Raw genomic sequence first — 22,041 nt, 5'->3', positions numbered from 1 at the left:
TGAATGGATAAAGAAGATGTGGCTCATATATACAATGGAATATTACTCGGCATAAAAAGAAACCAAATTGAGTTATTTGTAGTGAGGTGGATGGACCTAGAGTCTGTCATACAGAGTGAAGTAAGTCAGAAAGAGAAAAATGAATATCGCAGGCTAACACATATATATGGAATCTAAAGAAAAAAAAAAAAAGCATCTTCTTCTCATGAAGAACCTAGGGGCAGGACAGGAATAAAGACGCAGATGCAGAGAGGACACAGGGAGTGGGAAGGGTAAGCTGGGACAAAGTGAGACAGTGGCATGGACTAATACATACTACCAAATGCAAAACGGAAAGCTTGTGGGAAGCAGCCACATAGCACAGGAAGATCATCTCGGTGCTTTGTGACCACCTAGAGGGGTGGGATAGTGAGGGTGGGAGGGAGATGCAAGAGGGAGGAGATATGGGGATTTATGTATATGTATAGCTGATTCACTTTGTTATAAGGCAAAGAATCTAACACACCACTGTAAAGCAATGATACTCCCATAAAGTTGTTTAAAAATAAGAAAGAATATATATGATATAGGCAAGTTATTTAACCTTTGTAAGACTGTTTTCCCACTTGTACAACGGGAACAGGAATATCTACTACCTCACTGGGCTGTTTCATGGGTCAAATAAAACAGAACATACCTATCACAGTACCTGGCACATAGATATTGAATAGCACGCAGTATGCTTTAGTTGTTATTGTTATTCCAAGAGAAAGTTCTGTTTAAAATGTATGGTTGGTTCACTCTGCTGTACACCTGAGACTGGCGCAGCATTGTAGATCAACTATACTCCAACAAAAAGTTTTAAAAAATCATATGGTGTTCTCCTCAAAAAATCATATGATGTTCAATGATGAAAGCGTAACCCCTGAAGCTCAGTTTCTCCCATTTTTAAAGTAAAAATAGTACCTATAGCAAAGTAAGCATTAAATAGGAAAATACATGTAACAGTACTTTGTAAATTATATGGGTGTATTAGCCTTATTTAATATATTAGTTTTGGCACTGGTGTTATTAGTATCACAATACTTGAAGCAATCATAAGTGCTGTCATATACATATCCATGCAAAATCCACAACCAGTTCTCAATTTTCAGCCTCAGGATTAAAGATGACAAAGATACACTGTTTTGTTTCCTGAAGGGAAAAAAGCACACACACAAAAGAATCATTAGGGAATGAAATAGTCTGTTACTGTAAATTTTTTAAAAGGGCAAATTCAGTTAAAATTTTCAACCTTGCAGTTTGCAATAATGAGTAATAGAGGGAAATAAGTCAAATATATTTATGCATATGCAGGCTGAGTAAGACAGCTGGATTTGGTCATTAGAATTCCAAATCCTATTGGTTTCTCTACAGGAAAAATAAGAGATAATACGACAAAATAAAGATAAACCATCAAGAAAAACATCATGCATCTAACCTCAACAGCCAGATGCTTGGAAACAAGCACCAAAGCATCTCCATGGTGATGGGGGTGACCTATTTTGGAGGCTCAAGGAAGGAATTCTCAAACTTAAGCGAGCATCAGAATCATGTGGAGGGCTTGTTAAAACACAAATTGCTGGGCCCTACCACCTCAGAGTTTCTGAATTAATAGGCTGGATGGAACCCAAGAATTTGCATTTCTGACAAGCTCCCAGATGATGTTGATGCTGCTGGTCTAGGGATCATACTTTGAAAACACCTAATCCACATAACTGATATTTCTGTAGAAATGCTCAACTCCCTGAGGATGGTTGGAAGGAGAACATAATAGTGTTGGGGATTTTTTTGTTTCATTTTTAACTTTATTGAGAAATAATTGACCAATATAATTGCGTATATTTAAAGTGTATAACATGACGATTTGATATACGTATACATTGTGGAATGATTAACAAGGTCAAGATAATTAACACATCCATCACTTCACATAAACTCCTTTTGTGTTGTTGTTGTGAGAATGCTAAGATCTACTCTCTGCAACTTTCAAGTACACAACACCTAATGTATTATTAACTATAGCCACCATGCTACACATTAAGGCTGCAGAACTCATTTTTCTTATAACTGAAAATGTGTTCCTTTTGACCTGTATCACCCCATTTCTCCTTCCCCCCCCAGCCCATGGCAACCACCATTCTACTATTTCTAGGAAGGTGACTTTTTTACATTCCACATATAAGTGATATCATACACTATTTGTCTTTCTGTGTCTGGCTTATTTCACTTAGCAAAATGCCCTCCAGTTTCATCCATATTGTCACAAATGGCAGGATTTCCTTCTTTTTTATGGCTGGATAATATTTCATTGTATATACATGTTTCACATTTTTTTTTAATCCATTCATCCATTGATGGACACAGGTATTTTCTATATCTTAGCTACTGTGAATAATGCTGCAATACACATGGATGTGCAGATCTCTCTCAAGATACTGATTTCAATTTCTTTAGAAATATATCCAGGAGTTGGATTACTAGATCATCTGGTAGTTCACTTTTTAATTTTTTGAGGAACCACCATACTGTTTTCCATAATGGCTGTACCAATTTACATTTCCATCAACTGCATAGGAGGGTTCCCTTTTTTCCATATCCTTGCCAATAACATTTGTTCTTTCTTACCTTTTTGATAATAGACATCCTAACGGCTATGAAGTGATATCTCATTAAGCGTTTGACTTACCTTAATGATTAGTGATGTTGAGCACTTTTTCACATACCTATTGGCCATTTGCATGTCTTCTTTGGAAAAATGTCTGTTCAGATTCTTTGCCCATTTTTTAATTCCCAACACTATTTATTGAAGAGACTATCCTATCTCCATTGTGCCTTCTTGTTGCCATTGTCAAAAATTAGTTGACCATACATGCATGTGTTTATGCCTGGGTACTCTATTCTGTTCCAATGGTCTATGTGCTTCTTTTTATGCCAGTACCATACTGTTTTCATTACTATAGCTTTCTAATATAGCTTGAAATCACGAAGTGTGATGCCTCCAGCTTTGTTCATCTTTGTCAGGATTGCTTTGGCTATTCAGGGTCTTTTGTGGTTCCATACAAATTTAAGATAGTGCTTTCTATTTCTGTGAAAAATGTCATTGGTATCTTGATAGGAATTGCATTGAACATGTAGATCACTTGGGGTAATGTGGACATTTTCTCAATATTAATACTTCAAATCTAAGAACATAGGATAGATTTCCATTTATTTGTATATTCTTCAATCTCTTTCATCAATGTTTTATACTTTCAGTGTACAGGTCTCTCATCTCCTTGGTTAAATTTATTCTGAAGTATTTTATTGTTTTTGATGCTATTGTAAATGAGATTATTTTCTTAACATCTCTTTCAGACAGTCCTTTTTTAGTATATAGAAACACAACTGATTATGTTGATTTTGTATCCTGCAACTTTACTGAATTCATTTATTAGTTCTAATAGTTTTTTTAGTGGAGTTTTTAGGATTTTCTATATATAAGGTATGTCATCTGCAAACAGAGATACTTTTACTTCTTCCTTCTAATTTGGGTGCCTTTTAGTTCTTTCCTTTGCCTAATTGCTATGGCTAGGACTTCCAGTACTACGTTAAGTAGAAATGGTGAGAGAGCATTTCTGTTTTGTTCCTGATCTCAGAGGGAAGGTTTTTAACTTTCTACCACTGAGTATGATGTTAGCTGTGGGCTTGTCATATAGGACCTTTATTATATTGAGAAACAGTTCTTCTATACCTAATTTGCTGATAGCTGTTAATCATTAAAGGATGCTAGATTTTGTCAAATGCTTTTTCTGCACCTTTTGAAATGGGCATGCAATTTTTATCCTTCATTCTGTTAATGTGATGTGTCAGATTTATTGATTTGTATATGTTGTACCATCCTTGCATCCCAGGGATGAACTCCCATTGATCGTGGTGACTGATCCTTTTAATATGTCCTTGAATCCAGTTTGCTGGTATTTTGTTGAGAATTTCTGCATCTATGTTATTCAGGGATATTGGCCTGTTTTCTTTTCTTTTCTTATAGTGTCCTTGTCTGGCTTTAGTACCTCGGAAATGCTGGCCTCTTAAAATTATTTTGGAAATGTTCCTTCCTCTTCAAGTTTTTAGAATAGTTTGAGGATGATTGGAATTAATTCTTTAAATGTTTGACAGAATTCATCTTGAAGCCATATGTTCCCAGGCTTTTATTTGATGGGAGATTTTTGATTACTGAACATAAAAGTGCTTGATTTCAAATGGAAGCGTCTCTGTAAAAGGTGAGGAATGGGAATTAAAGGTATTGAAATTATGGTCGAAAGTGCTGTTATTTGTGGCCACATCTGTTCTGTGAATCATTGGAAACCAGAGATTCCTCTGACCCTACTGGCTTGCTGGAGTCTCCAGTTCAAAGCATTAGTGGGTTCCCAACTGGTCCCCAAGAATGTAATTTAAGTGCAAAGGGAAGTCAATTTGGCCTGAGAAGACACCACATCCTTGCACTGCTGCAAGTACCCTGAAAGAATATAAAAGGATATAAGGAAGTCTTTCAGCAGAGATCTGCAAGGAGGAGCCTAGGTTTTTGTTCTCTTTATTGTTTGCTAAGCAATTTCAGATATTACCAGATTCCCAGCTGTGACTGAATTCCTGGCCCATGAAAATCGCTATTATTATGTAACTGTGCAAAGTTATCAATAATAATGATCAGCATTTATCTAGGGCTTACTATGTGTTGAGCACTTTACATGCATTATCTTATATAATCCTTATCTCACCCTTTAAAGTAGGAGCTACTGTAATTTTGAGGTTAAGCAACTGGCCCTGAATCATAAAGCCAGTAAAGAACAGAGCTGGGTGTGAAACAGAGCTCAAGGCTCCTGACCCTGGTCTATATTCAGATAACCCTGGCACGTGTGAAGAATGATCTGAGATACGCATCTATAAAACTTAACTGGTGCTTAAGAACCTTTAGAAATCAAACATATTTCTATATGCATATCTTTCCACTCCTCTTGAAAAACATGGTCATTTCTTGTTGCCACTATATTATGACAAACTACAAAATGGTACAGAGAGAAGCAAACAGAATTCCTTTTGTTCTGTCAGCCTGGTAAATATTTTTTGTTATTAGCTCAACAGGAATTCTCTCTGTTCATACACTGTGTATTGATTTCTATTCTACCCCAGCTACGTCATCCTCTTCCCTTCTTTAATATGAATCTTGGTCTTTCTCTTAGTTGCCGTAAGTCTCTAAGCTAAGGAAACAAACATTTGAAGAAAGCACATATTTTCCATGATTAAGCACCTAAACATATTTCATGACTTAGCCTTATTTAACATTCCCAACAATCTGCAAGGCAGACACTATCCTCCCACTTCATGCATGAGGAAACAAGTCCAAGGGTATTGGATATCGAGGTCAAAATCACCTAGAAAGGAACCTAGGAGCTCTGAGTCCTTGTCCTTCAACAACAAAGCCTGGCTCTCTGCCTTTCTCCTATTCTCCTTGCTCTTTCCACAGCTTCTGTACTTTTGAAGTATAAATTCCATAAAAACTAAATAGGGAGGGGCAGTGGAGGGTCAGGATGCAAAATATTTTTTAAATAAAAATTTAAAAATAGCCTTTCCTGGTTTTTCGAGGTCTTGGTGGAGCATTTATTCCTGCTACCCCACTGTCACTCAGCTGAGGTCTCTGGGATCCTTGCCCTTAGGATTAGCTAGTGGGGAATTAATTCCATGTGTTTGCACGTAGAAAAGGATGAACTATGAAGGCCAGTCCTGCTGACAATGGCGTGTCTGTCTGAGATTTAAGTCTGACCTGGTTAATGCAGTTGGGAAGATGCACAACCCTTTCCCCCATGTTGGAACTGTGTAATGTTATACTGACACCTTGTGGTTCCTTCTTGTGTGCTCAGAAACAAAGCATGGGCTTGACAAAATCGGTCAGGTAAACCACAGGGGGCTTGGAGCAGGGGCTGAAGGCGAAACGGAGGTTTGGGAGATAATTTAGAAGGGATGTCCTAACTTATCAGGAAAAACATAATTCCATTTGTTACGAAATAATTTACTGGTCATGAGCACAGGACTTGAAGTCAGACCACCGTTTAAACTTACCAACTAAATGACTACTTTGGGCCTCAGTTTCCTTGTCTGTATAATGGGAATAGTGATAACTTCTCAGGACTATTTTAAGAATTAAACGAGACAATGCGTGCAAAGTACCTGGCCTTGAACCTGCCACATAATAAACCTTGCTATTATCGTGGGGCCAAGACAAGAACCATGCTCTTGGGCTTCCCTGGTAGTGCACTGGTTAAGAATTCGCCTGCCGTGGACAGATAAACACTACCAAATGTAAAATAGATAGCTAGTGGGAAGCAGCCACATAGCACAGGGAGATTAGCTCGGTGCTTTGTGATCACCTAGAGGGGTGGGATTGGGAGTGTGGGAGGGAGACGCAAGAGGGAGGAGATATGGGGATATATGTATATGTATAACTGATTCACTTTGTTATAAAGCAGAAACTAACACACCATTGTAAAGCAATTATACTCCAATAAAGACATTAAAAAAATTGGGTTAAAAATCTCAATCTTTACCTTTTATTTGGAATAAAAAATGATTAGGAATCCTAAAAAAAAAAAAAAAGAATCCGCCTGTCAACGCAGGAGACAGGGGTTCGAGCCCTGGTCCAAGAAGATCCCACATGCCGCTGAGCAGCTAAGCCCATGCACCACAACTACTGAGCCTGAGCTCTAGAGCCCGCGAGCCACAGCTATTGAAGCCCACACGCCTAGAGCCCAGGCTCCACATCAAGAGAAGCCACCACAATGAAAAGACTGAGCACCGCAACGAAGAGTACCCCCCACTCGCCGCAACTAGAGAAAGTCCATGTACAGCAACAAAGACCCAACTCAGCCAAAATAAATAAATAAATTTTAAAAAAGAAAAAGAACCATGCTCTCCTCTCCAAAGTCACAAAGAGGCCCTCCCTTTCCACTTTGCTGCTCTCTGGTTCGAGGCTTAAACATTTCATCTTTTGCTACCCTAGAAACTTGGCTTTGGGGGCACCAAACAGAGCACATTTCCAATCACATCCTAACCCTCTAGCTGTTCTGTGACCTTTTGCCAAGTCATGTAAACTTCCTGAGCCTTAGTTTCCTCACCTGTAAAATAGGGTGAATAATAACCATGTCTCCAGATTACAGAAAAAATTGGAAACAGTATAGACAAAGCATCTGGCTGTCTTGAACACAGTCATTATTCCATGTGGTAGTCATTATTATTGCTGTGATTACATTTATTAATTCCAATTTTCCAATCCTTCAAGAAGCAACAAAACCTTTAAGCTCACCTTAACCATCAAAGATTCATTGGGCACTTGGAAGAGAAAGAGCCAGTTCATCTAGCGTCTAATTATGCAGTTCCAATATAACATTATTTCCCCATGATTTCATAATACACTTATGTTCTCAAGGCTAAAATGCAATTTCTCACATTTTGATGTTTCTGAAATTGAAGTATATTTTTTAATCAACATGTATGTTTCTGTTTCTTCTCTCCAGTCCCCAACTCCCTCCAAAAAAAGATGTTATCAAATCAGGGTATATCTGATACTCGATGGCAGTTTAAGACTACGGAATATAGGCGGATTCTACTATTATCTACTGTTATCCTCCCCAGTATCCGAAACTCTAGATTTATAGTGACTCCCTCAACGTTCCTAGCCATAAGAACTCGAATTCCCAAAACCACAGTCTTAGTATATGGAGCAATCACTGTGAGGACCCATCCAAGGGTCCTACCCACCTGGCTACATAACACTTCCCTTCCCTTGTAACACAGGATGAGATTGGAACTGTATTTCCCATTTGTCCATATCCCAGAAACAAATGACAAGCCCTGAGCGCTCTAAATTCACGTGGGAAAGATTCAGCTTTCTTTCCTGAATATGCAAACATTTAATTGCTCCCAGGATACCTGAGCTAGCAGCATGGATGCTGCACACTGAAATTGCTCAACCTTGGGTCAGATAGGGAGCTGCATTTTCAAAGCCACTGAAATACAGCTGGGATCACTGCCTTGGGTTTCTAATGAATGGGGACTTGTTGCATAATTGAAAATGAGTCTTAACACACGTCATTCATTATTGTCAGAAGAAAGAAAAAAACAGAGAAAAAGTCCTGACGCCAACTTTTAAAAGTCCCTCTGATCCATTTGCCTGCATAAAAACTAGCCCGTAATCCCCAGCCACTCCAAATCTTGGCAGTGCCTTCTCTGGTCCACCCCTTGGCACTGCAGATAAAATGATCTTTGAGGCTGCTTCTTTGGAAAGGTAACTTCAGTGCGGTGGAATAACTAATAGGGTGGAGGAATAACTAACCATTTTACTCTGACCGAAACAGGCTGTTTCAGCCACAGGGAGCAGCCGGTAGGTCAACCAATACCTTTGCTAATTCTTCCAAAGAAAAACAAAGTGAACATGGACACTGCAGGGCCCTAGAGAATGTGCTGGCAGCCAAGCTAAGCTAACGCCTGTAACTCTGATATCTGAAAAGCTGATAGCTGCTCACCCTTTCCTTTCTCCTCTCAGTGCATTTCTCCTGATGTTCATTCTTATGGTCAATTGCCCAGGACACCTGAGAGGGTGAGGCACCTATTAAGACACAGGTGGAAGTCACCAAATAAATTGCCCTTAGCTTCCATCTCAGGTAAACCTGAGCTGAATGGAAACTCTGACACCAACACACAGATTTTGTGCACAAGTCCCCTTCTCAAGATAAGCCATTAAAAGGCAATTACAGTGAGTGATCACAGTTGAGTTATGCCCAGGTGCCACTTCTGTTTTGTTGCAAAATAAAAGCTGAAGAGGGCTTGGCTTAAACTGAATAAAGATTCTTCTGAGATGCTACTGTGGGGATGCCTTCACATCAACTTCCAGATCTGTGAAACGAGATCTATCTCCATAACTAAAGTCAATCTCCATAGAACAAAAGCTTATAAACGAGCTGGTTAAAAAACGGCCTGCATTCTGGGCTATTCAAAGACAGGAAGACCAAAAAGATCTTAAACCTAAACAAGTGAAGACACTCTGGCTGAGGAGTACTAAACTGGAAAGGAACAGCGCAAGGATCATGTTAGGCTCACGGAGATGAAAACAGTAAATGATTTATCTTCCGGGAACTAACCTCTCTTCCTGAAGAAGAGACTCTCACATCTTTCAGCTCCATTTCACTCCCTAAAAGCATCAAGGAGTAAATCAACTTAAGACATTGTATATGTCACCTATTTCATTTATTCAACAAATACTTCTTGAGGGCCTACTGCAGGCCAAGCATTCTACAACAGTGAAGTAAACCTAATTCCAGTCTTCGCAGACTTTAGAGTCTCTTGGAGGTGACTGCCCCTCCAACTGTGTCAGGCAGCGCTAATGTACACCGGAAGGAACACTGCACTCAGAGTCAAGAACTCTGAGGTCAAGACTTGGCTCTGCCATTGACCTTATATGTGACCACAAGCATCTCCCCAAGCTTTAGGAAGATGAGAGATGTTTGTGAGCTGCCACCTAGTTTACTTTCTGCTTATGTTCCTCAGAGCTCTCAGCATCTTGAAGGCAAGATGGAGGTTCATGGGACCAGGCCGGCCACAGACCTTCCATCTCTCTGCTTCAATTTCAGAAGTTCTGCTTGCTTCTGTTTTACTACATCAGAGTTCAGAGTAAGATCCCATTTGGAGGAAAAATAAAAAAACTTCAACAGCTAAAGTAAAGTTTGGAAACTACTGCCCTAAATGAATTTAAAGTCCATTCCTGTCCTGTGGTTTGTTTTCCCAAACTTCATTGTTTCTGCCTCTTGCAGAACACATCAGTCTTTCATCTCTGGCAAATAAATTACAAGAGGAAAAGTCTCTGAGAAAAGTTCCTCTCCTGGTGAGATGGACTTCTCTCAGGAATATTATACTACCACAACTTCATATAGCTTCTCCAACTGTCTTCTTATTCCCAGATTTCCTCTTCTCATCCCACACATATAAGGTCATCAATATAAGGTCATCACTGGTATGAATATCTCATTTCCTCTCTATGTTACCGTACTTGACACATTTTTCCTGAATAAACCATTGTTTCCTATTTTAGCCACAATCATAGGCTACTTGTTCTCCCTGGAGAAGATTTTTGGTTTCGCATAGTTGTTTATATTCCACCTTGTTCTCAGAAAGGATCTAAGGTGGTTTACAGGAATGCATAAAATACAAGATTGCATGAAATCATTAAATGATATCAAAGTTATAGATGCACATATTTTTAAAAAAATAGTCCAGTGATCATTTTGCCAGCACATATCCTAAAATTGGAACAATACAGAGAAGATTAGCATGGCCCCTGAACAAGGATGACACACAAATTCGTGAAGCATTCCATATTTTTAGCTACATGTAAAAGAATGCAATTAGAACACTCCCTATCACCATACACAAAAAATACACTCAAAATGGATTAAAGACAAAAATGTAAGGCCAGACACTATAAAACTCTTAGAGAAAACATAGGCAGAACACTCTATGACATAAATCACAGCAAGATCCTTTTTGACCCAACTCCTAGAGAAATGGAAATAAAAACAAAAATAAACAATTGGGACCTAATGAAACTTAAAAGCTTCTGCACAGCAAAGGAAAACACAAACAAGACAAAAAGACAACCCTCAGAATGGGAGAAAATATTTGCAAATGAAGCAACTGACAAAGGATTCATCTCCAAAATTGACAAGGAGCTCATGCAGCTCAATATCAAAAAAAAAAAAAAACTCAATCCCAAAATGGGCAGAACAGCTAAATAGACATTTCTCCAAAGAAAATATACAGATTGCCAACAAACACATGAAAGGATACTCAACATCACTAATCATCAAAGAAATGCAAATCAAAACTACAATGAGGTATCACCTCACACCAGTCAGAATGGCCATCATCAAAAAATCTACAAACAATAAATGCTGGAGAGGGTATGGAGAAAAGGGAACCCTCTTGGTGGGAATGTAAATTGATACACCCACTATGGAGAACAGTTCCTTAAAAAATTAAACATAATCCCATAATCCCAGCAACCCCACTACTGGGCATACACCCTGACAAAACCATAATTCAAAAAGAGTCATGTACCACAATGTTCACTACAGCTCTACTTACAATTGTCAGGACATGGAAACAACCTAAGTGTCCATCGATGGATGGATAAAGAAGATGTGGCACATATATACAATGGAATATTACTCAGCCATAGAAAGAAATGAAAATGAATTATTTGTAGTAAGGTGGATGGACTTAGAGTCTGTCATACAGAGTGAAGTAAGTCAGAAAGAGAAAAACAAATACCATATGCTAACACATATATATGGAATCCAAAAAAAAAAAAAAAGGTCTGAAGAACCTAGGGGGAGGACAGGAATAAAGATGCAGAGGTAGAGAATGGACTTGAGGACACTGGGAGAGGGAGGGGTAAACTGGGATGAAGTGAGACAGTGGCATGGACATATATACACTACCAAATGTAAAACAGACAACTAGTGGGAAGCAGCCACATAGCACAGGGAGATCAGCTCAGTGCTTTGTAACCACCTAGAAGTGTGGGATTGGGAGGGTGGGAGGGAGATTCAAGAGGGAGGAGATATGGGGATATATGTATACATATAGCTGATTCATTTTGTTATACAGCAGAAACTAACACACCATTGTAAAGCAATTATACTCCAATAAAGATATTAAAAAAATAAAAAACTAAAAATAGAGGACATTGGTTCAATATGGCAGACTACAAGGATGTGCATTCACTCCCTCTTGCGAAAACACCAGAATCACAACTAACTGCTGAACAGTCAGCGACAGGAAGACACTGGAAATCACCAAAAAAGATACCCCGCATCCAAAGACAAAGGGGAAGCCACAATGAGATGGTAGAAGGGGCACATTCACAATGAAATCAATTCCCATAACTGCTGGGTGGGTGACTCACAAACTGGAGAACACTTATACCACAGAGTCCACCCACTGGAGTGAAGGTTCTGAGCCTCACGTCAGGCTTCCCAACCTGAGGGTCCGGCAATAAGAGAAGGAATTCCTAGAGAATCAGACTTTCAAGGCTAGCGGGATTTGATTGCAGGACTTCGACAGGACTGGGGGAAACAGAGACTCCACTCTTGGAGGGCACACACAAAGTAGTGTGCGCATCGGGACCCAGAGGAAGGAGCAGTGACCCCATAGGAGACTGAACCAGACATACCTGCTAGTGTTGGAGGGTCTCCTGCAGAGGCAGGGAGTGGCTGTGAGGACAAGGACACTGGCAGCAGAAGTTATGGGAAGTATTCCTTGGCAAGAGCCTCCCAGCGTCTGCCATTAGCCCCACCAAAGAGCCAGGTAGGCCCCAATGTTGGGTCGCCTTAGGCCAAACAACCAACAGGGAGAGAACCCAGCCCCACCCATCAGCAGACAAGCAGATTAAAGTTTTACTGAGCCTGGCCCACCAGAGCAACAACAAGCTCTATGCACCACCAGTCTCTCCCATCAGGAAACTTGTACAATCTTCTTAGAAAGCCTCATCCATGAGAAGACAAACAGCAAAATCAAGAACTACAATCCTGCAGCCTGTAGACCAAAAACTAGATTCACAGAAAGATAGACAAGATGAAAAGGCAGAGGGCTATGTACCAGATGAAGCAAAAAGATAAAACCGCAGAAAAACAACTAAATGAAGTGGAGATAGGAAACCTTCCAGAAAAAGAATTCAGAATAATGATAGTGAAGATAAGCCAGGACCTCAGAAAAACAATGGAGGCAAAAATCAGGAAGATGTAAGAAATGTTTAACAAAGACCGAGAAGAATTAAAGAACAACACCTAGAAGACTTAAAGAACAAACAAACAGACATGAACACTGCAATAACTGAAATGAAAAATACACTAGAAGGAATCAGTAGCAGAATAACTGACGCAGAAGAAGGGATAAGTGACCTGGAAGACAGAATGGTGGAATTCATTACCACATAACAGAATAAAGAAAAAAGAATGAAAAGAAATGAAGACAGCCTAAGGGACCTCTGGGACAATATTAAACACAACAACATTTGTATTATAGGGGTCTCAGACTAGAAGAGAGAGAGAAAGGACCCGAGAAAATATTTGAAGAGATTACAGTCAAAAACTTCCCTAACATGGGAAAGGAAATAGCCACCCAAGTCCAGGCAGTGCAGAGAGTCACATACAGGATAAACCAAAGGAGAAACACGCCAAGACACAAAGTAATCAAATTGGCAAAAATTAAAGACAGAGAAATTATTGAAAGCCACAAGGGAAAAATGACAAATAACATACAAACGAACTCTCATAAGATTAACAGCTGATTTGTCAGCATAAACTCTACAGCCAGAAGGGAGTGACAGGACATATTTAAAGTGATAAAAGGGAAGAACCTAAAACCAAGATTACTCTACCCAGCAAGGATCTCATTCAGATTCAATGGAGAAATCAAAAGCTTTACAGACAAGCAAAAGCTAAGACAGTTCAGCTCCACCAAACCATCTCTACAACAAATGCTAAAGGAACTTCTCTAAGTAGGAAACACAAGAGAAGAAAAGGACCTACAAAACCAAACCCATAACAATTAAGAATATAGTCACAGGAACATACGTATCGATAATTACCTTAAACGTGAATAGATTAAATGCTCCAACCAAAAGACACAGGCTTGCTGAATGGATACAAAAACAAGACCCATCTATATGCTGTCTACAAGAGACCCACTTCAGACCTAGGGACACATACAGACTGAAAGTGAGAGGATGGAAAAAGATATTCCATGCAAATGGAAATCAAAAGAAAGCTGGAGTAGCAATACTCACATCAGTTAAAACAGACTTTAAAATAAAGAATGTTACAAGAGACAAGGAAGGACACTACATAATGATCAAGGGATCAATCAAAGAAGAAGATATAAAAATTATAAATATACATGCACCCAACATAGGAGCTCCTCAATACATAAGGCAACTGCTAAGAGCTATAAAAGAGGAAATCAACAGTAACACAACAAGTGGGGGATATTAACACCTCACTTACACCAATGGACAGATCATTCAAACAGAAAATTAATAAGGAAACACAAGCTTTAAATGGCACAATAGACCAGAAAGAGTCAATTGATATTTACAGGACATTCCATCCAAAAAACAGCAGATTACACTTTCTTCTCAAATGCACATGAAACTTTCTTAGGATACATCACATCTTTGGTCACAAAGCAAGCCTCAGGAAATTTAAGAAAACTGAAATCATATCAAGCATCTTTTCAAACCACAATGCTATGAGATTAGAAATCAATTATAGGGAAAAAACGTAAAAAACACAAACACATGGAGACTAAACAATACGTTACTAAATAACCAATAGGTCACTGATAAAATCAAAGAGGAAATCAAAAAATACCTACAGACAAATGACAATAAAAACACAACGATCCAAAACCTATGGGATGCAGCAAAAGCAGTTCTAAGAGGGAAGTTTATAGCTATACAAGCCTACCTCAAGAAACAAGAAAAATCTCAAATAAGGAATCTAACCTTACACCTAAAGGAACTAGAGAAAGAAGAACAAACAAAACCCAAAGTTAGCAGAAGGAAAGAAATCATAAAGATCAGAGCAGAAATAAATGAAATAGAAACAAAGAAAACAATAGCTAAGATCAATAAAACTAAAAGCTGGTTCTTTGAGAAGATAAACAAAATTGATAAACCATTAGCCAGACTCATCAGGAAAAAGAGGGAGAGGACTCAAATCAATAAAATTAGAAATGAAAAAGGCGAAGTTACAACAGACACCGCAGAAATACAAAGCATCCTAAGAGACTAATACAGGCAACGCTATGCCAATAAAATGGACAACCTGGAAGAAATGAACAAATCCTTAGAAAGGTATAATCTTCCAAGACTGAACCAGAAAGAAGAGAGAATATTAACAGACCAATCACAAGTAATGAAATTGAACATGTAATTAAAATCTTCCAACAGGGGCTTCCCTGGTGGCACAGTGGTTGAGAGTCCGCCTGCCAATGCAGGGGACACAGGTTCGTGCCACAGTCTGGGAAGATCTCACATGTCGTGGAGCGGCTAGGCCTGTGAGCCATGGCCGCTGAGCCTGAGCATCCGGAGCCTGTGCTCCGCAACGGGAGAGGCCACAACAGTGAGAGGCCCGCGTGCCACAAAAGAAAAAAAACAAAAATCTTCCAACAAACAAAAGTCCAGGACCAGATGGCTTCACAGGTGAATTCTATTAAACATATAGAGAACAGCTAACACCATTCCTTCTCAAACTCTTCCAAAAAACTGCAGAGGAAGGAACACTACCAAACTCATGCTATGAGGCCAGCATCACTCTGATACCAAAACCAGACAAAGATACTACAAAAAAAGAAAATTACAGACCAGTATCACTGATGATCATAGATGCAAAAATCCTCAACAAAATAGTAGCAAACAGAATCCAACAACACATTAAAAGGATCATACACCATGATCAAGTGGGATTTACCCCAGAGATGCAAGGATTCTTCAATATATGCAAATCAATCAATGTGATATACCATATTAATAAACTGAAGAAGAAAAACCATAAGATAGTCTCAATAGAAGCAGAAAAAGCTTTTGACAAAATTCAACACCCATTTATGATAAAAACTCTCCAGAAAGTGGGCATAGAGGGAACCTTCCTCAACATAATAAAGGCCATATACGACAAACCCACAGCAAACATCATTCTCAGTGGTGAAAACTGAAAGCATTTCCTCTAAGACTAGGAACAAGACAAGGATGTCCACTCTCACCACTATTATGCAACATAGTTTTGGAAGTCCTAGCCACGGCAATCAGAGAAGAAAAATAAATAAAAGGAATACAAATTGGAAAAGAGGAAGTAAAAGTGTCACTGTTTGCAGATCACATGATACTATATATAGAGACTCCTAAAGATGTCACTAGAGCTAATCAACAAATATGGTAAAGTTGCAGGATACATAATTAATGCACAGATATCTCTTGCATTCTTATACGCTAACGATGAAAAATCTGAAAGAGAAATTAGGGAAATACTCCCATTTACCATTGCAACAAAAAGAATAAAATACTAGGAATAAAACTACCTAGGGACACAAAAGGCTTGTATGCAGAAAATTAAAAGACACTGATGGAAGAAATTAACTATGATACCAACAGATGGAGAGATATAGCATGTTCTTGGATTGGAAGAATCAATATTATGAAAATGACTATACTACTCAAAGCAATCTACAGATTCAGTGAAATCTCTATCAAATTACCAATGCCATTTTTTAAGGAACTAGAACAAAAACCCTTAAATTTTTTTTTTTTTTTTTTTTTGCGGTACGCCGGCCTCTCACTGTTGTGGCCTCTCCTGTTGCAGAGCATAGGCTCCGGACATGCAGGTTCAGAGGCCATGGCTCATGGGCCCAGCCGCTCCACAGCATGTAGTATCCTCCCAGACCAGGGCTTGAACCCGTGTCCCCTGCATCAGCAGGCGGACTCTCAACCACTGTGCCACCAGGGAAGCCCAAAACCCTTAAAATTTGTACAGAGACACAAAAGACCCCAAAAGCCAAAGTGGTTTTGAGGGAAAAAAACAGAGCAGGAGGAATCAGACTCCCTGACTTCAGACTATACTACAAAGCTACAGTAATCAAGACAATATGGTACAGGCACAAAACCAGAAATATAGATCAATGGAACAGGATACAAAGCCCAGAGGTAAACCAACACACATATGGTCACCTTATTTTTGATAAAGGAGGCAAGAATATACAATGGAGAAAAGACAGCCTCTTCAATAAGTGGTGCTGGGAAAACTGGAGAGCTACATGTAAAAGAATGAAATTAGAACACTCCCTAACACCATACACAAAAATAAACTCAAAATGGATTAGAGACATAAATATAAGACCAGACACTATAAAACTCTCAGAGGAAAACATAGGAACACTCTTTGACATAAATCACAGCAAGATCTTTTTTGATCCACCTCCTAGAATAATGGAAATAAAAACAAAAATAAACAAATGGGACCTAATGAAACTTCAAAGCTTTTGCAAAGCAAAGGAAACTACAAACAAGACGAAAAGACAACCCTCAGAATGGGAGAAAATATTTGCAAATGAATCAACGGACAAAGGATTAATCTCCAAAATATATAAACAGCTCATGCAGCTCAATATTAAAAAAACAAACAACCCAATCAAAAAATGGGCAGAAGACCTAAATAGACGTTTCTCCAAAGAAGACATACAGATGGCCAAGAAGCACATGAAAAGCTGCTCAACATCACTAATTATTAGAGAAATGCAAACCAAAACCACAATGAGGTATCACCTCACACCAATTAGAATGGGCATCATCAGAAAACCTACAAACAACAAATGCTGGAGAGGGTGTGGAGAAAAGGAAACCCTCTTGCACTGTTGGTGGGAATGTAAATTGATACAGCCACTATGGAGAACAATATGGAGTTTCCTTAAAAAACTAAAAATAGAATTACCATATGACCCAGCAATCCCACTACTGGGCATATACCCAGAGACAACCATAATTCAAAAAGACCCATGCACCCCAATGTTCACTGCAGCAGTATTTACAATAGCCAGGTCATGGAAGCAACCTAAATGCCCAACGACAGACAAATGGATAAAGAAGATGTGATATGTATATACAATAGAATATTACTCAGCCATAGAAAGGAACGAAATTGGGTCATTTGTAGTGACATGGATGGATCTAGAGACTGTCATACAGAGTGAAGTAAGTCAGAAAGAGAAAAACAAATATCGTATATATATATATATATTTTTTTTTTTTTTTTTTTGCGGTACGCGGGCCTCTCACTGCTGTGGCCTCTCCCGTTGCGGAGCACAGGCTCCAGACGCGCAGGCCCAGCTGCCACAGCTCACGGGCCCAGCCGCTCCGCGGCACGTGGGATCCTCCCGGGCCGGGGCACGAACCCGCGTGCCCTGTATTGGCAGGCGGACCCTCCACTGCGCCACCAGGGAAGCCCACAAATATCGTATATTAACGCCTATATGTGGAACCTAGAAAAATGGTACAGATGAACCGGTTTGCAGGGCAGAAATTGAGACACAGATGCAGAGAACAAAGTATGGACACCAAGTGGGGAAAGTGGCCGGGGGTTGGTGGTGGTGGGATGAACTGGGAGATTGGGTTGACATATATACACTAATATGTATAAAATGGATAACTAATAAGTCTGCTGTATTGAAAAAATAAAATTCTTAAATTAAAAAAAAATTTTTTTAAAGAAAAAAATAATCCAGTCAGAATTTTTTTTTAAGATTAGCCCCACTTTCCAGAGCCAACAACTGCTTTAACTCATTTAGCCATTTTCTTTTTAATCCTGATTGCTGCTTTTCATATTTCTTAACAATATGCCGATATTGATATTTTTTTCCAGTTTTATTGAGAAATAATTGACATAGAGCACTGTATAAATTTAAGGTGTGCAGCATGATGGTTTGACTTACATATACTGTGAAATGATTATCACAATAGGCTTGGTTAACATCCATCATTGCATATAAATACAATAAAAAGAAAGCTATTTCTTGATCTTTCCTTTTTTATACCTCATCTATTGATGTCTCCTATTATCGATGAAGAGTTAACACTCACCATCCCCATCCTTCCACTATTTTAGGTAAATCAATATACATTTTCTACTATGATGACTATGTAAATGTTTTCCCTGGAAAGGCCAAGCCGTTTGCTAAGCATGAAGCTTAAATGGGAACCTAAAGTGGAAAAACAAAGACTAAGAAATAAAAAGGAGCTAACAATAAGATCAAAATGCACTCTGTAAGAAAACATATAGGTGTTTCTCTCGTGCCATGAATAAACCACCACTTAAATCACTCTCAAACTATAATGTGCATAAAAATCCCCTGAGAGCTTGTTAAAATGCAGATTCTGATTCTGAAGTCCGGATGGGATCTTTGCATTTTTGACAAGCTCCCAGGGGATGCCAATACTGCTGGCACATGAATTTTCAACTGATGACTCAACTTTTAACTGATGACTTCCAACTCTTTCTCCAGAGAGCCCTGACTCTTCTCAACAATCTTCTCAAAATCTCAACAATCTCCTCAACAATAGGATGAGATCGTTACCCTTTCTTACCCTAAAGTGTGAGGCAATGTGGCATTAACCATAACTACTTGCACAGTGGGGAGGAACAGGTGTCCTGTCTCTGTTTCACAGATGAGAAACTGTGGCAGGTAAGAGAGTCACACAGGGTTGAATGGCAGAATCCTCTAATGTAGAAAGTGTTGCTTTAATCTCTTGTTTCTTCCTTAAGACTCAGGGGATGTTTAAGCACATCTAGCTTTAGTCTGATGACAGTCTGAGTTGATAGGATAAGCAAAGAACCAAGTACAACTCCTGATCCTTTCGCTTATCTCTGCTTCTTTTCATTTCTCAAAGGTGCTCTTTCTTTACCCACATCAAACTGGGCTACCAGCAATCTAGAGACACAGGTTGATGGAAAAGATGCCAAGGGAAGCCCTCCTCTGCTGTACTATGGCTGTATTCCACTGCAGAAGAAACTTCCTTTGAATATTCCTAGGAAGTAGCACCTTTTTTTTTTTTTATGTGGTTAATGGCCAGTGGTATGCTGTAAATGTTTAACAATTGGCTGTCCAACACACCACTGTAAAGCAATTATACCCCAATAAAGATGTTAAAAAAAACAACAAAAACAATTGGCTGTGCAATCCCCAAGGTGTAAACTCCCACCCTGGCCAATTTCAAGCTAACAATGTGACTTTATTGAACATGGAATTAGAAAGAGATAAATACAATTGGATCTCACCAGCTGGTACAAACTGGCTCCAGGACATCACAAGTGAAGTCTGTAAGTTTAATGCCAGACAATTAAAGCTGTATATTCAGTAAAGATTTATAGCTGTTTTATCAACCTTCTCATCACCTCCCTTTACTACCAAATTAAGCTGACCTGGCAAGGTCTTTAACAGTTGATAATTTTTCTTTATTACAAATTATTTGGCAGAAATGTTCCCACCACATAAATTAGGCCCTTGGTCTACAGATAGCTTCTATAAATAGCTTTCTTTGTCTCCTATTGAATTACTGCCTTGGACCAGAGAATCAGAATTCCCTTCCTGATGGTTCCCATGCATTTGGTAACCCTCTAGGAAGAGGAAAAAAAGAATCTGCTACACATATGCTGAAATTAAAATTATTCAAAACCTTTTATTATGCTCTAGTTATGTATCTTAAGGAATTTTTTCAGACATTGTAAAGGTGTGTTTGAAATAAATGCATCCATTAATTGAACTTGCTATGTGAAGGAAATGAGATAAAATTTTTATATAGGAACAAAAATATCTTATGGCTCCTAATCCAGTGTTCCTCAAAACTTAGTAAGTGATCGATTTCTACTAGCTCAAGAAGTTAGTTTGCACTTAAAATATAAACTTAGGTACACCTGAAACTAACACAACATTGTTAAATAAATAATAAAAATATATTTTTTTATTCAATAATATATATATACATATATATATATATAAACTTTAGGAAATAAGTATTCTTTGATAGCTTTTAAGGGTTATAGAAGTTCAAATATATTTGCCTGGGAAGAAATAGAAGGTGTCTATAAGTGGGTTCTTCTTATGTAGCCATGTCCTTTGTAATGTGACTTTGCAACTTCTCACATTGAAAGGTAAGGTTTACTTCTCTACACCTTGAATGTGAGCTGCCCTTCTGACCTCTTTGGCCAATTAGAATGTGACAACGCAGTATGTTCAGTGCAAGCTGAGGCTCCAAGCAGCTGTGGAGTTCCCACGTACTGTGTAGGGAAACCTGGCACCACGTGAATAAACCTAGGTCAGCCTCTGGGGGATGAGAGACCACACAGGGCAAAGATGAACCATTCAGTGAGCCCCCTACCTCCACCCAGCCAGACTTCCTCTGACTCACACGGAATCACACCCGAGCCCAGCTCAAACTGTCAAACCACAGAACCCTGTGCTAAATAAAAGACTGTTTATTTAAGCCACCAAGTTTTGCAGCGGTCCAGCAGCTAAAGGTAACTGTTACAGTCACCTACAGATTAAACTCAAAAGATGCACCAACCTTATGCAATATGTGGATCTTTGCTTTTTTTGGATGCTGATTGAAATGAAACCAATTGTAAAAGGATTCCTAACTGGAGAAATTTTAAATGAAGTTAGATGTCACTGAGGAATCACTGCCAATTTTGTGAGATATAAAGGCACTGTGCTTAGGTTTGGGACACATATATATATATTTATATATTTTAACATATATTCATACATATATAAATGTATATATAATACACATACATATACAGACATACATGTACACATGCAGCCAGAAACATTTAGGCATGATATAATATTATGCTTGGAATTTGCTTTAACATACTACAGCAATGGAAAAAAAAGGGGAAGACAGGGAATAGAAAATGGGCAAAATATTATGATGATAATATTTGAAGGCTGATAATGGCTACATGGCAGTTTGTCATGCTATTCTCTCTACTTTTGTGTATGTTTGAAAATTTCCAAAATAATTTTTTAAAATATTTCACACAGGAAGAAGTTCTTAAGATTATTTCTGCGATTTTTTTTCCAAGTACATGAAAAGAAAGCAGTCACAAAACAGAAAGACTGTACAATCACTGGCCTGATTGCCTGCTCAAATAACCAGTAAATTCCACCATGCCACTGTGGAAGCAGAGGGAATCAAGTAATGGAGGTGGAGATTAGATTAGCTAAATCATCATGGTAAAGTCAAACCCAAGAAATTAAATCAGTTTACAAATGTAAACCCCAAATGCACTTAATGAAAATTACAAAGTGAACAGATCAAGGACAAGGAACTTGGGGATTCTGATTTTAAGTCCAGTATTTTTCCACTGCCACACTGCCACTCCTTTGTTT

General features: G+C 38.7%; 1 non-coding gene across 1 annotated transcript; it reads left to right on the top strand.

The window, feature by feature from the left end:
• Positions 1-10,316: 10,316 nt before the first annotated feature.
• On the top strand, positions 10,317-10,423 carry LOC136131680 (U6 spliceosomal RNA). Its single transcript, XR_010656409.1, has one exon. It is a non-coding gene; the product is annotated as a U6 spliceosomal RNA (small nuclear RNA).
• The last annotated feature ends 11,618 nt before the right edge of the window (positions 10,424-22,041 follow it).

Source organism: Phocoena phocoena, chromosome 11 (assembly GCF_963924675.1).
Source record: "Phocoena phocoena chromosome 11, mPhoPho1.1, whole genome shotgun sequence".
Classification (NCBI taxonomy): Eukaryota; Metazoa; Chordata; class Mammalia; order Artiodactyla; family Phocoenidae; genus Phocoena; species Phocoena phocoena.
Note: the sequence above shows the minus strand (reverse complement) of the source record. Positions and strands in the feature narration are given on the sequence as shown.